The 13,273-nt window shown below is 36.9% G+C and overlaps 2 non-coding genes across 2 annotated transcripts; one reads left to right on the top strand and one right to left on the bottom strand.

Moving 5' to 3' along the window:
* The first annotated feature begins 5,270 nt into the window (after positions 1-5,270).
* LOC126014694 (small nucleolar RNA SNORA51) lies at positions 5,271-5,403 on the top strand. Its single transcript, XR_007497695.1, has one exon. It is a non-coding gene; the product is annotated as a small nucleolar RNA SNORA51 (small nucleolar RNA).
* Positions 5,404-6,813: 1,410 nt separating this feature from the next.
* LOC126015289 (U6 spliceosomal RNA) lies at positions 6,814-6,920 on the bottom strand. The gene has a single exon (XR_007498168.1). It is a non-coding gene; the product is annotated as a U6 spliceosomal RNA (small nuclear RNA).
* Positions 6,921-13,273: the final 6,353 nt, after the last annotated feature.

Below are 13,273 nucleotides of genomic sequence, written 5' to 3'. Positions count from 1 at the left end.
GATGAGGGAAAGCTGACTCACATGCAAGCAAAGCAGATTGGACATGGGTGCTGGCCATTCAGGAATGTTACATATCCCTACCTATATCACCTGGAGAAGGTTTGGAGAAATCTATGATTGTATTTCCATTCCATTTTATTCAGATGAAGGCAATCCTAATCCTAGCCAATTTGTTTTGAATTAACTTGAAGAGATACTGACTAAAACTACTGACATTGCGTTGATTACTTCTAATCTTAAGTGTACAATGCTTAGAGGAAAAGGTAGAAATAGATACAAGATTTAGTTCATAATAAAAGGGGATCACTGATTACATGAGTATGGGATATATACCAAAAAATGGAACAAATTATTAATAAAAACAAGAGCATCTGTTTCAGAACAGTGATATTAAAAGGTAGCGATTGTAGCAGTTAGTACAATCAACTAAAGCCTAATTACTAAAGATCCAAAACCAACAGCATTTTTTAAAGGAAGCAAATAAGATATTTCTGTGACTATAGTTTCAGAAGACCTGGGGGGGTCTTGGACTGAGAAGACAGCCTTGAAGCTATCTAGGAAAACCTGTCACTAATCATTTGTACAGACATTAAATATTGATTCTGAACCAGAAATGGAAGTTGTTTTACAGTGAAACTGGAATGACCTTTACATTACACCCTACCTTTGCCACTGGGATATTTTTCACTTACCACAAGACTGCTAGGAAGAAAGATTAATTCTTTTTTATTTCTTTGAAGGTGGTGGTGAGATCAAATATCCTCTTGACCTCAAAAATCACATAAATAACTGCTCAGAAATGCAATGATTCATTGTTGTCAAGGAAAATCATGTCCACTAGCAATTAAGCCTTTGTAGAGGGAAGGAAAGCAGTATCTGGCAAATGTTTTAATAAATCACAACATCATGAAAATGTGTCTGAAGGCACATGGCATAAATTGATTTTTAGATTTCTGATCTAAAAGTCTTGAACATCCTAAATATCTGCAATAAGATATCTAGTTCAGGTTTCATCACTTTCTCAGATCTACTTGAAACAATTCAAACAAAGACTATTTGACTGGAGTTCAAGAGTGGCCACAGCTATAGTGGGACAAGGAAAATTTCCTGTCAGATGATAATTACACACTGATTTTTAAAGTATGAATTTCCAATTATATACCAACTTATATTTCCAATCTTTACCTTGAATCAACAGACCAGGATTGCTCTGGGGAAAGTTTAAAGAAAGAAAATGGCGATTAAAGAAAAACTGCATTTAGAAGAGCAGTTGCAAATAGTGTTCCTTTTAACCCTTGGACTTCTTAGGCTCAGGAGAACATAGATTATTGACTGTAGGAAAGAGGCATCCAGCCACTATCAGGCAAGCAGGAGGTCATTTATTTAATAATATGTGAAATGTCAATGGTAACTCTTCACTTCATTTCAGGCTCCATTATGTATAGCTGTCATGTGTCCTCTGGGAATTCATTGATGACCACTAGTTCTCATTAGAATATTTTTTTTTTGTTCTGACTTTTTTCACATGTCATCTCTAGAATTCTTACAGTGGCCACTGTATTTATAAAACTTCTAAACACCCAAGACCTTTGCTGAATCAAAGTAAGAGTGGTACCATCTGTTTTTAGAAATCCATTAGCTTCCTCCCTAATGTTCTGTTATTAAGCTTTTCCCACCTCACTTCCCCAACTAAATAGCAAAATTGCAATCTCTGCACCTTGGTATCCAAGTACTCTTTATCTACTCTCTTGATTTGGAGTTTTGCTAGGTGATAACCAATAACAGAATGGATTCACAGCATGAAAGAGTAAGTAGGTGCTAGTGTCCTGATACTTAGGTTCTCTAAGATAGGTATATATCAACAAACTGACTAGTGCTGAGTAGAATCTGTTCTGATAGCTTGAAGTTCATTCCATAGTGATTAATTAATTTAACATTGCTTTCCATGAGGACTGTGTTTAAGCTACATAATGTCATTCCTTCTTCTCACTCCAGTTTTTCCATTCCCTTACTCCAGCCCAAGATTCTGTCTCATGAATCAATGCCAAAGTGAGTCATAGTGACTGATGATACTGTGCGGTAAGTCTGCAGGTGTTTTGATTCTGAAAAAATATCCAAGGACCATTACATTGTGCCTGTAATCATTCTCAAAGCTGGTTGCAGACTAGGAAATTATGTGAGTTTTTTTTAAATACTACTACCTATTTGACCTATAGCAATTAAATATTTTCTAAATGATAATAAATGTTAGCATTCATTTGAAAGACTTTTAAAGACTCTTCATGTCGTTCCACTATATTAGCAAGGTTGATAAACACTGAGTTTCTACAAGCAGATATAATACCATATCTGTGCCTCAGGGTTTATAGTTGCTTTATTTACTAAGGGATTTTAGGGGGTCTAGTAGAAGAAATATTTTGGATATCACCTGATGCAATCCATTTCTTTTTCTTTTTAGGCATGGGGTGTAGGCATCTTACCTTAAACTCTCATCTTATTTAACCAACAGGGAAATCAGACTGTCTGAAAACTCTGGTGAGAAGTGCTCAGGAATTTGCTGGGGTGTGTCTGATGAAAGCCTTTTACTTGGCTGCTGTGTTTATGCCTGGAAAAGCAAAAGACATGGTACTATGATATTGAGCATTTTAATATTTTTTGTGAAAAGAAAAGCAAAACCTATACCCTGAGACACTTTACTTCTTCATGCTTGATTTATTCTACTTAAATTTAGTCCATGCTGGTATTTTTATATTAAATTATTTTTCCTGCTGTCTTATATTTTAAAGTCCTTTAAGAAGTCTGACATTAAATTGCTACACAATAGAAAAAAGTGGGAGACGTAGACTCCCTCCCACCCTCTTTTGTTAGCATAATTGTTTTTGATTAAGTCAAGCCCAAAATGAAAACCACAGGGGATTTCCATCCCAGACGTTCATCATAAAGCCTTTTCAGAATCCTATTAGAAGCCCTACTCATGTGAACACATAAACACTTTCTTAGAAATTCTGATAGCTTAAATTTTTTTCTATGGAGTCATATTAGGGACAGAGTTATAGGCAGGGATCATTAAGTTAAATGGCTCAAGATTAAAGAAATGTCTTCCAACAATAGATTTTTCTGATTAATTTAGCTAGATTGGTATTAACACAAAATGTAAATGCAGATTTTTATGGATTTTTTTCTACCTCTCACTTGCTTTTACTTGTATTGTGACCATGTTCTCTCGATTTCAACATCTACATATCAAAGATCACGTACCACATATGAAGCAAAATTTTCCTTGAGAAAATGATGATTAAAATGGTTAATCAGGAATTACCATATATTTTCCTAGTCACTTGTAATAACAATAACAAATGCAGTAATTATTCATTCTGTTTAACACAGGTTATTAAAAGGTTGCACTTTAATGACGTAACCTAATTTTATAAAACTATGACTGAAGTCTTACTATTGGTAAGGCAATATATTTTACATTTATTTTCTTATCTCTTCATTACCAAAGATATTATTAACGAACCCCAGTTAAAGAACCTCACTTTACAATGGAAACTCACTGAAATTCCTCCTTTTCCAAAGGAAAAAACTTAGTTCAGAGTAGTTGTTACTCGCTCAAGGCCACACAGTTGCCTTGGGTTGATCCAAGGATAAAAATTTCCAGTTTGACTCATTTGAAAATCTATTGGCTCTCCACAGCAACTCTAAACAGAAATAATCAGAGACTATTAAGCAAAACTGTAATCAAAAAGAAATGCATTCGGGTCTTCTGTCCTGAATCCCCCACAAAGCTGACCTTAAGTACAAAGGAGTAGAAGAATTTAGAGATCAGATAGAGGGCAAGGTTTCCCAACTCCCTCAAAGGATATTTGGGAGCTGGCTATATTTTGTTGTGGGAGCTGAAGCTTAGTGTCTCAGGTGTCTTCACACTAGAAACCATGTTCCCAGTTGTGACAACCTAAATTGACTTCCAATATAAGATGTCTGCTGAGGACACAATCAACCTCAGTCTTAAGTTTAGCCAATAATAAAGACAAACTTGAGAATGTGACAGTAGTGCTACTTAGTCCCACTTAGTATCCAAAGACTCCAAATAAAAATTGAGATTCAAATAGAGTCAATGAAATAAATCCAAAGTGAAATGATCTGTGTAGCAGAACAGTGGGGAGACTAGGAGGTGAGTGCTTAAGATTGAAGCATGTACATGCTTATAAATTGGTTGGATTGATTCAATAACATAGCCCCTAAAAGAGTTTAATGCTTTACAGACAGGCCCCATTCACATTCTTAGAGTCATCCAGTTGATGTCACCTTGTAGTGCCTGGTTTATGTCATGCCCTGACAGAACTTTTGTCTGCTCTAAGCTGTGGTCTACAATTCCCATCTCTCCAAAGGAGAACAGAAAATACATGCAGTAATAGTCAGCAGGGGTGATGTTTTGAGGTCAGTGTGTCGAGTCTTGTTACTAATCTGGTTTCCTTCACAACAGAAAGATTATTCCTGTTCCACAAAAAGTCCCTATATCATATATTCCAAGGATATTCATTCTATTATGCAAAAGGCTGATGTCTTCCCCTACCCCTACAGAAACAAGGGAAAATTGCAAAAGTCACAAAGGATAATTTTTTTTAATTTGGGAGCATATTAAAGAAAAATAGAATTAAGATATTGAGATTTTCTTCAAGGAATGAATTTTAACCAGTGTTCTAGCTTTGTTAGCCAAATTGTGAAACCATGACACAGATTTAATTTATTTGTTGGTCTTGGCATACGGATATTTTTATCTTTCCAAGTGTTGGTCCTGGTGGAATTGCATACAATTTCAACTCCAGTTCAAGGTGATATCTAGGATAAATGGAAGTCATTACATCAACAACTGATAACAAATAAAGAGGAGAGTGGGAAGTAGAATGTGCTATGATTCCGAAAGCATTTGCTCCAGAGCAATTCTCTCACAATTTCATCTGCAATTAATTTTCTATTTCAAACAAGCTGAAGGCCCTGGACTCTCTGAAATGATACACAGCACTGAATAACTTCATATTTTCCTGTGGGGTCCTAGGTTCTGAACAAGGAGGGATGGCATTTTGTAAGGACCGCATAGCGTAAGCCACATGCTTGGTTTCCTCTAGCCTATTTCAATTAACAACGCCCCAGCTACCTATTATGGAAAGACACAGGGAGCAAAAGGACAACAGCCAATCATTTTAACAATTATCAAAAAACTGGTGAAGGGGTTTTTTTTACATATAAAAAAAGAAAAGAAAAGATAAGGCCTCCCAATGCTTACCACAGGTTGTGTTCTTTACACTGACTGTATAGAAAGAAGAGGTACAGTAAATGCTCCCCATATACACCTCAAACCAGGCCCTTTGCCTGATCTGTATTGTGAATGGGGGGACAAAAAAATAGAACCTCCCTATATTCCTTCCCTAAATAATCTGATCCATGACCTTGGGTTGGGTTCATCTCCTGTAAGAGACAAACCCTGATCAGACAGCTCAGAGCTGTTGGTAGACAAAGTTTTGTTCAGCTTTACTCCAGTTGTATGGTCTCATCCTTTGACTCTGGACCCTAATATTCTAATGTTTTTTTTTCTCCTCTCATTTCTGTATGTACTTTAGAGGAAGTATGGTTTCCTCGTTGTCATTGAGTAGTATGCTGTGAGGTTAGCTAGTGGATACAAGAGGTCCTCAAAGGATGTTCTATTATACAAATATTTTTCTTTTGGCACTTTGAGGTTCCAAGTTAAATCCCACTAGGAACTAGAACCCAGACACATACTGGGTCTGGAAAACTCCCTGCCAGCTGACAGAATTATTTCAGGCATAAGAGCACTCCTTAAGTTCAGCACCTATCTGACACAAAGAAGGAATCTGATTTTCCTTGTCCTTCCTAATATTTCTCCTCACCGCCATGAGGCCATATGTGTATATCTCACAAACATTTCTACCAATAGCAGGACAAGGATAGGAAACACAAAGCAGCTCATCCTGCCATTGTCCCTGCTCCCCAGATCTCCACTCCTGCCACCTTGGAACATTCTTTTGTCCCTTGGAAATTCTTCTCTTGACTCAGATGGCTACATCTGAAATTTTATAATGTTTTTCTATTCAAAATCATACTATCTTTTGATTTTGTTCAGAACTTCACCAAATTTTTACCCATGGGCTTGGCTTTGAGATCAACATGTTGGGGGCATCTGATTCACTTTATAGAGTGCTTTTTATTCTAGTCATGATTTCATTTTGCAATGAAGATATTCTTAAGTTGATGTAATGAATTTGTTTATTTTTGAATCTCTTTGCTTGACCAATGGCATTAAATCATTAAAAATTATTTTAGATTCAATGGAATAAAGGATTCTCCTTATGTTTTACCCAGTATAAATAGATGGATTAAGGTCTAATGTTGAGGACTCAACTCCATTTTGAATCGACCTTTGTGACTTTGTGTATAGTGTAAGTGATGGGCCTAAGTTTAGGGGTTTTTGTTTGTTTGTTTGGTTGGTTTTTTGGTTTATTGGACCAAACCCAGTGAATGAGGGATTATTCCTGGCTTGGTACCATATGGGATGTGGGGAATCAAACCATGTTCAGTACTAAGTCAGCCACTTGCAAGGCAAACGCCCTGCCACTTCACCATTGCTCAGGCCCCTAAAGTTTAGTTTTTGTTTGGCATTTGCCTTACCAACACCTTTGTAGACATTTGTGCTTCTGAGCTTATTGCAGAACTATTTACAATATCCAAAATCTAGAAACTGATGTGTCCAAGAAAATATATGTAAGTAAAGAAATAGTGCTATATTACACAATAAAATACTACTAAGCTATAATAAATTTGCATGTCATCTTTGTGCAGGGACCATGATAATCTTCTCTGTATTGTTCCAATTTTAGTATATGTGTTACTGAAGCAAACACTACCCAGCTATAATAAAGATGTTATCAAACAACTTGTTGCTACGAGTGAAACTAAGGGTATCAAATTGATAGAAGTCAGTCAGAAGGAGAGAGGCAGATACAAAATAATCTCTTATATGTAGAATATAAAAGTGCATATTAAGGAAATAACAAATGTTCAAATTAATAGAACCTTAGAGTTGGCCTCCAGAACTGAACTTACCAAGAGATGGCGTGAATGGGAAGGAACTTATGAACAAAAATGAACATTGGTGGTGGTTGTGATATTGGGAACTACAGATAAAATCCTCACTAAAAATATTATAAATCATGTTGCTTCTATTAAAAAAATGAGGGAGGACAACTTGCAGTAAATTATTCTGGTCAGAATTCAGAGAATGGCAATTCCTGGAATGTAGTCCAAATTCAAGTGAGAATTAAAACATACTATTGATCCATTCACTTAAAGAATTGTCCCCTCATTGGTCTCTCCTTTCTTTTTTTTTTTTTTTTTTTTTTTTTTGGTTTTTTGGGTCACACCCGGCGGTGCTCAGGGGTTACTCCTGGCTGTCTGCTCAGAAATAGCTCCTGGCAGGCTCAGGGGACCATATGGGACACCGGGATTCGAACCAAGCACCTTTGGTCCTGGATCGGCTGCTTGCAAGGCAAACACCGCTGTGCTATCTCTCCGGGCCCTGGTCTCTCCTTTCATCCTTTGTATTTTGAGTTTTTTTCTATAAAGTAACCAAAATGATCAAATAAAAATGAAATCCTATTTCCTCTGGATGATTCAATTTAGTTATATAAAATTGTGCATACTAATCTATTATGATTATTATATCACTTGTACATTATCCCTTTTCATTTATGATGCAATTTATTAAATCTTTCTCAATAAAAAAAGAAAAAAATGAAATCCTATTGCTCTTGTGCTTAGTATAGCAACACATAATATTTTATGAGCCCCCCACCCCCCACCGAGTTTTACCTTGGCCTTTGTGAGATCAGCTACCACACAAATCTCTATCCTGCCTTTTGTTTTCTTTTTCTATAGCTCCATGCTGCTCTGTGGCTTTCCTTCCCTCCAAATTCATTATTTAAGTTCCCTTTCGCTTACTCTTTATTTATTAGATATTAAACACTCATAGATTTATTTCACATCCTACCCCTGAAAGGTCAATTTACAGTGAAAACTGAGACTTCTCAATTCATTGCTCAAAGACCCCTTCTCTGAGAAGGTGATATTTGAGCAGAGATATGCAGGATTAAGTCAGGAAAAGAGGATTCTGTCAGGATAGAAACAGAGATAGGACAAGATTTGGCAATTCTAAAATACAAAGCGAGGAAGCAATATTTTTAATGATTTTATATCTGGATTCTTTCTTCCTCCCAAATTTCTCTTTTCAAGGTAGTTTATTCTATCTCACAGAGTAACATGAAGACTTTGTATTCTGACAGGTTTGCAAATTCTCATTGCTAAGAATAAATCTTTTTTTCAGAAAATGTTGTAGGGACAACAGGTATTTTTTGACTAACACTGTATGCTAATACATTCTACTTCTAGCCCGCAGGAAGATTCTTATCTGGATTCTTTAAAAGGCTTTCTCCAACTCCCTAAAACTATTTGTGACACTTTTTAGAAAATTGGGAATAAGCAAATGAAGTGTCTCCTTGACCAATATAAAATATACAGTTAATAAAGAGGCCTAAAGTCTAATTCTACTGCAGAATTAAAAATGACAATCTAGGGGCCGGAGAGATAGCATGGAAGTTAGGTATTTGCCTTGCATGCAGAAGGTCGGTGGTTCGAATCTCGGCATCCTATATGGTCCCCCGAGCCTGGCAGGAGCGATTTCTGAGCATAGAGCCAGGAGTAACCCCTGAGCACTTCCAGCTGTGACCCAAAAACAAAAAAAAACACAAAACAAAAATAAAAACGACAATCTAGAGGTCTATCTTTTGAGTACAGCACCTTCTGCATTACTATTTCCTTCACTAGGAAAAAGAGGATTAGAGTTGTAAATCCTTAAAATATATGAGACTTAAGCCAGTATGTAGCTTAGACTAAGAATTACTTGTTAGGTACTACATCTAAGGTACATGAAGGAAAAAAAAAAAACTCCACCAAGCATTTTTATTAATTTTTTATTTTTAATTATGAGAACAAAGATGCAAAGAAAGAGGACAAGGTAAAGTTACAGTGGAAGGACAATCACCCATAAACAGAATTCTCAGTGGTCCCATTGCTGATATCTTAACTTTGAACTTTCAGCCAAAGAAAATTAAGAAAAATAAAACAGGGACCGGCGAGGTGGCACTAGAGGTTAAGTGTCTGCCTTGCAAGCTCTAGCCAAGGAAGGACCATGGTTCAATCCCCTGGTGTCCCATATGGTCCCCCCAAGCCAGGGGCAATTTCTGAGCGCTTAGCCAGGAGTAACCCCTGAGCATCAAATGGGTGTGCCCCCAAAAACAAAACAAACAAAAGAAAAAAACCAGAACCCATGTACAATTAATTACTTTGTCCCTCAAGTCCCCAGATTATAGTACATAATATTTCTTATCATCACACAAAGCAATCTAAAGACATAAAACTAATGTAACTCCTTAAACATTGAAGGCAAAGTACTTTTTAACATTTCCATGCATATGCATATTAGTTTAAGTTAACCTCAAAAGTTTAAGTGGGTTGTTTTTCTTAAAATTAGAGTCAAAGGAGTACAGTAAAACGGTGTTAGAGTGGTAATTATTGTTTGCATAGGCCCACCAAAATATGAGGGACATGGAAAGGAGAAGCCTTGGCCTAAATACAAGGAGAACCTACCCCTGAAGTTTCCTGGCATAAGATCAACTCTAGGCTCCAGGAAAACTAGTTTGTCCAATCCAGGTCATTGTCTGTAGTGCCAATACACTTATTTATCACAAGTCTCTGTAGTTGGTATCATGTTTCTGTATTAAAGATCCTGGAATCTGCATATTCTATATTGCAGTCAGAATGGTGCAGAGCGTCCTCTCGTTTCACCTCACAAGTAAAGGGCAATGCAGAGAACCCTGTCCTGTAAGCAGGTCGTTGTTGTTGTCAAGTCTTCTTAGTGCTAAGGGAAGTCTCTTTTGAGCAGATCGATGTCAGAGCCGTGGTAGGGTCTTCCCTGGTAGAAGATTGCTTCCAGGTGTTATAAAAATCCTTGGATGTTTCGCAGATAGCTTCCCTGGTTCAGGGGTGAATGGAGGATACCCATTCTTCTGAGGCCTGTGCCAGGTCATTATATCAATGTTCAGGGTGTAAGGTACCATTGCACCATGAGATTTGTGTATTCCAATCTCTATTAGACAAGAACTTATTTGTGTGTATAGTATTTTCCTATTTTAATGTGCCTATGCAAACAAGGAACAATGCCACATGGCGTTATCGGTGCATATGGGGGCCATAAGAACAAGTTTAACAATCCCCATGACATGGTTCAATCATAAGCATTAAACTGAGGGACTCTTCCACCAAAATTCCTCATCGAACAGCTCACAAAGAGAAGACAAGATAAAAAGTGGGTAGAATCATCACGATAAAAGAATATTTAGAAAGAGTTAAAGCTGTTAAAGAAAATACACATAAAATATTCAAAAGACATATGTGTCCATTTTATGTCTTTTGAAACAGTTGGAGGTTGTTAAATCAAATGCACGACTTTGGTCTGTGATTAGAACTGTGTATTAAAAAGGGTAAATGTGGGGTACTGATGGTTGGGAGTGAGAAAGTTAAGGAGTAATAATGAGCTTTGTAGGGGTGTACGAAAGGGCAGAATCTGTTGGGGCAAGAGGTCGGTCTTTCCACCAAGCATTTTTAATTCAACTATGCCCCCCAAAATATGAATGGGTTGTGTTGTTAAGAAGCTTTGGCCTTTTTTGAGTAGTTCTGAAGAAAGAGTCATGGAGGAAATTCAAGGACCACCAGAAAAAAACCTCTTAAGTGACTTTATCCTCAAGTGATGCAATTTTAATCTATAGCTATTTCTCACAGATGTTTGTATTATAATTTTATTTTACTGAAAAATTATTAAGCATGGGCTATGGACCAGACTTTCCATCCGATTGTTTGTCTAACTTAAATGTCCAGTGTTTTTAAGGAATATTCCTATTGTTTTCCAGAAAGGCTGAACTAGACAGTATTTTCACCAGCAGTGAATGAGAGTCCCCTTCTCCACACATCCACGCCAGCACTGTTTGTTTGTTCTTTGTGATATGTGTCAATCTCTGTGGCTTGAGATGATATCTCATTGTTGTTTTGATTAGCATCTCCCTGATTATTAGTGACATGGAGCATTTTTTTATGTGCCTTTGGTCATTCTTTTTTTTTCTTTTTTCTTTTTTTGTATTTTATTAAAACACCTTGGTTACGAACATGATTGTGGTTGGGTTTTAGTCATGTAAAGAACACCTCCCATCACCAGTGCAACATTCCCATCACCAATGTCCCAAATCTCCCTCCTCCCCACCCCACCCCTGCCTGTACTCTAGACAGGCTTTCTATTTCCCTCATACATTCTCATTGTTAGGATAGTTCACATTGTAGTTATTTCTCTATCTAAACTCATCACTCTTTGTGGTGAGCTTCATGAGGTGAGCTGGAACTTCTAGCCCTCCTCTCTTTTTTCTCTGAAAATTATTATTGCAAGAATGTCTTTCATTTTTCTTAAAACCCATAGATGAGTGAGACCATTCTACGTCTCTCTCTCTCTCTCTGACTTATTTCACTCAGCATAATAGTTTCTATATACATCCACGTATTGGAAAATTTCATAACGTCATCTCTTCTGACAGCTACATAATATTTTATTGTGTATATGTACCACAGTTTCTTTAGCCATTCATCTGTTGAAGGGCTTCTTGGTTGTTTCCAGACCACCCACTGAGTGGGAGAAACTATTCACCCAATACCTATCAGATAAGGGGATAATATCCAAAATATACAAGTCACTGACCGAACTTTACAAGAAAAAAACATCTAATCCCATCAAAAAATGGGGAGAAGAAATGGACAGACACTTTGACAAAGAAGAAATACAAATGGCCAAAAGACACATGAAAAAATGCTCCACATCACTAATCATCAGGAAGATTCAAATCAAAACAACTATGAGGTACCACTTCACACTACAGAGATTGGCACACATCACAAAGAACGAGAACAAGCAGTGCTGGCGGGGATATGGAGAGAAAGGAACTCTTATCTACTGCTGGTGGGAATGCCAGCTAGTCCAACCTTTATGAAAAGCAATATGGAGATTCCTCCAAAAACTGGAAATTGAGCTCCCATACGATCCAGCTATACCACTCCTAGGAATATACCTTAGGAACACAAAAATACAATACAAAAATCTCTTCCTTACACCTAGATTCATTGCAGCACTTTTTTACCATGGCCATTCTTTATTCCTTCTTTGAGAAAGCGTCTGTTCATTTGTTCTTCCCATTTTTTATGGGGCTAGTTTTTTTTTTCTTCTTAAGTTCTGTCAATACTTTGTATATCTTAGATATTAGCCCCTTATCTAATGGATATTGGGTGAATAGTTTCTCCCATTCCATGGGTGACCTTTTCACCCAAGTCACTGTTTCCTTTGAAGTGCAGAAGCTTCTCAGTTTGATTACCATTTGCTTATTTCTGCTTCCTCTTGTTTGAACAGTGGTGTTTCTTCCTTAAAGATGCCTTTAGTCTTAATGTCATGGAGTGTTTTTCTTACATTTTCTTCTACATACCTTATAGTTTCAGATCTTTAATCCATTTTGATTTGACCTTTTGTGCATGGTGTTAGAGAGCTGAGTTCACTTTTTTGCATGTGTCTTTTATGCATGTTTGCAAGGCAAACACCCTATTTGCTGTGCTATCACTTCAGCCCCAATCTTTTCTCTTTCTTTTTTCAAGGTTCTTTGTCTTTATTGGAAGAGGGAAAACCTAGCAATGCTCTGCACTTAGGGATCACTCCTAGTTTTGCTCAGGTTCCATATAGGATGCCAAGGACCAAACTTGAGTCCTCACATCAAGCACCTACCCACTGTAGTTCCAGCCCTGACTTCTATCTTTTAGAGAAGGGAGTATCTCTTTAAACAAAGAAGGAGCAATTTAAGTACTAAAAGCAAAGAGAGGAGTAGAGAGAACATTCTTCTCATATCATCATATCAAACTGCCTATATTTTAATTCTTATTTCAATTAAACTATTGAGAGTAATGAAGCTAGGTTCTCCCTCCTTGGATTTTAAACACACATGTTAATAAAATTTTATTTTTTGCTTAAGCTAGTTTGAGATTGATTTCTGACACTGGCAAAGAGAGGTCTACAGTTAAATGTGTTTTAGAAAGAAAAGATCATAGAAGAACTAGAGAA

Source organism: Suncus etruscus, chromosome 7 (assembly GCF_024139225.1).
Source record: "Suncus etruscus isolate mSunEtr1 chromosome 7, mSunEtr1.pri.cur, whole genome shotgun sequence".
In the NCBI taxonomy this organism is placed as follows: Eukaryota; Metazoa; Chordata; class Mammalia; order Eulipotyphla; family Soricidae; genus Suncus; species Suncus etruscus.
Note: the sequence above shows the minus strand (reverse complement) of the source record. Positions and strands in the feature narration are given on the sequence as shown.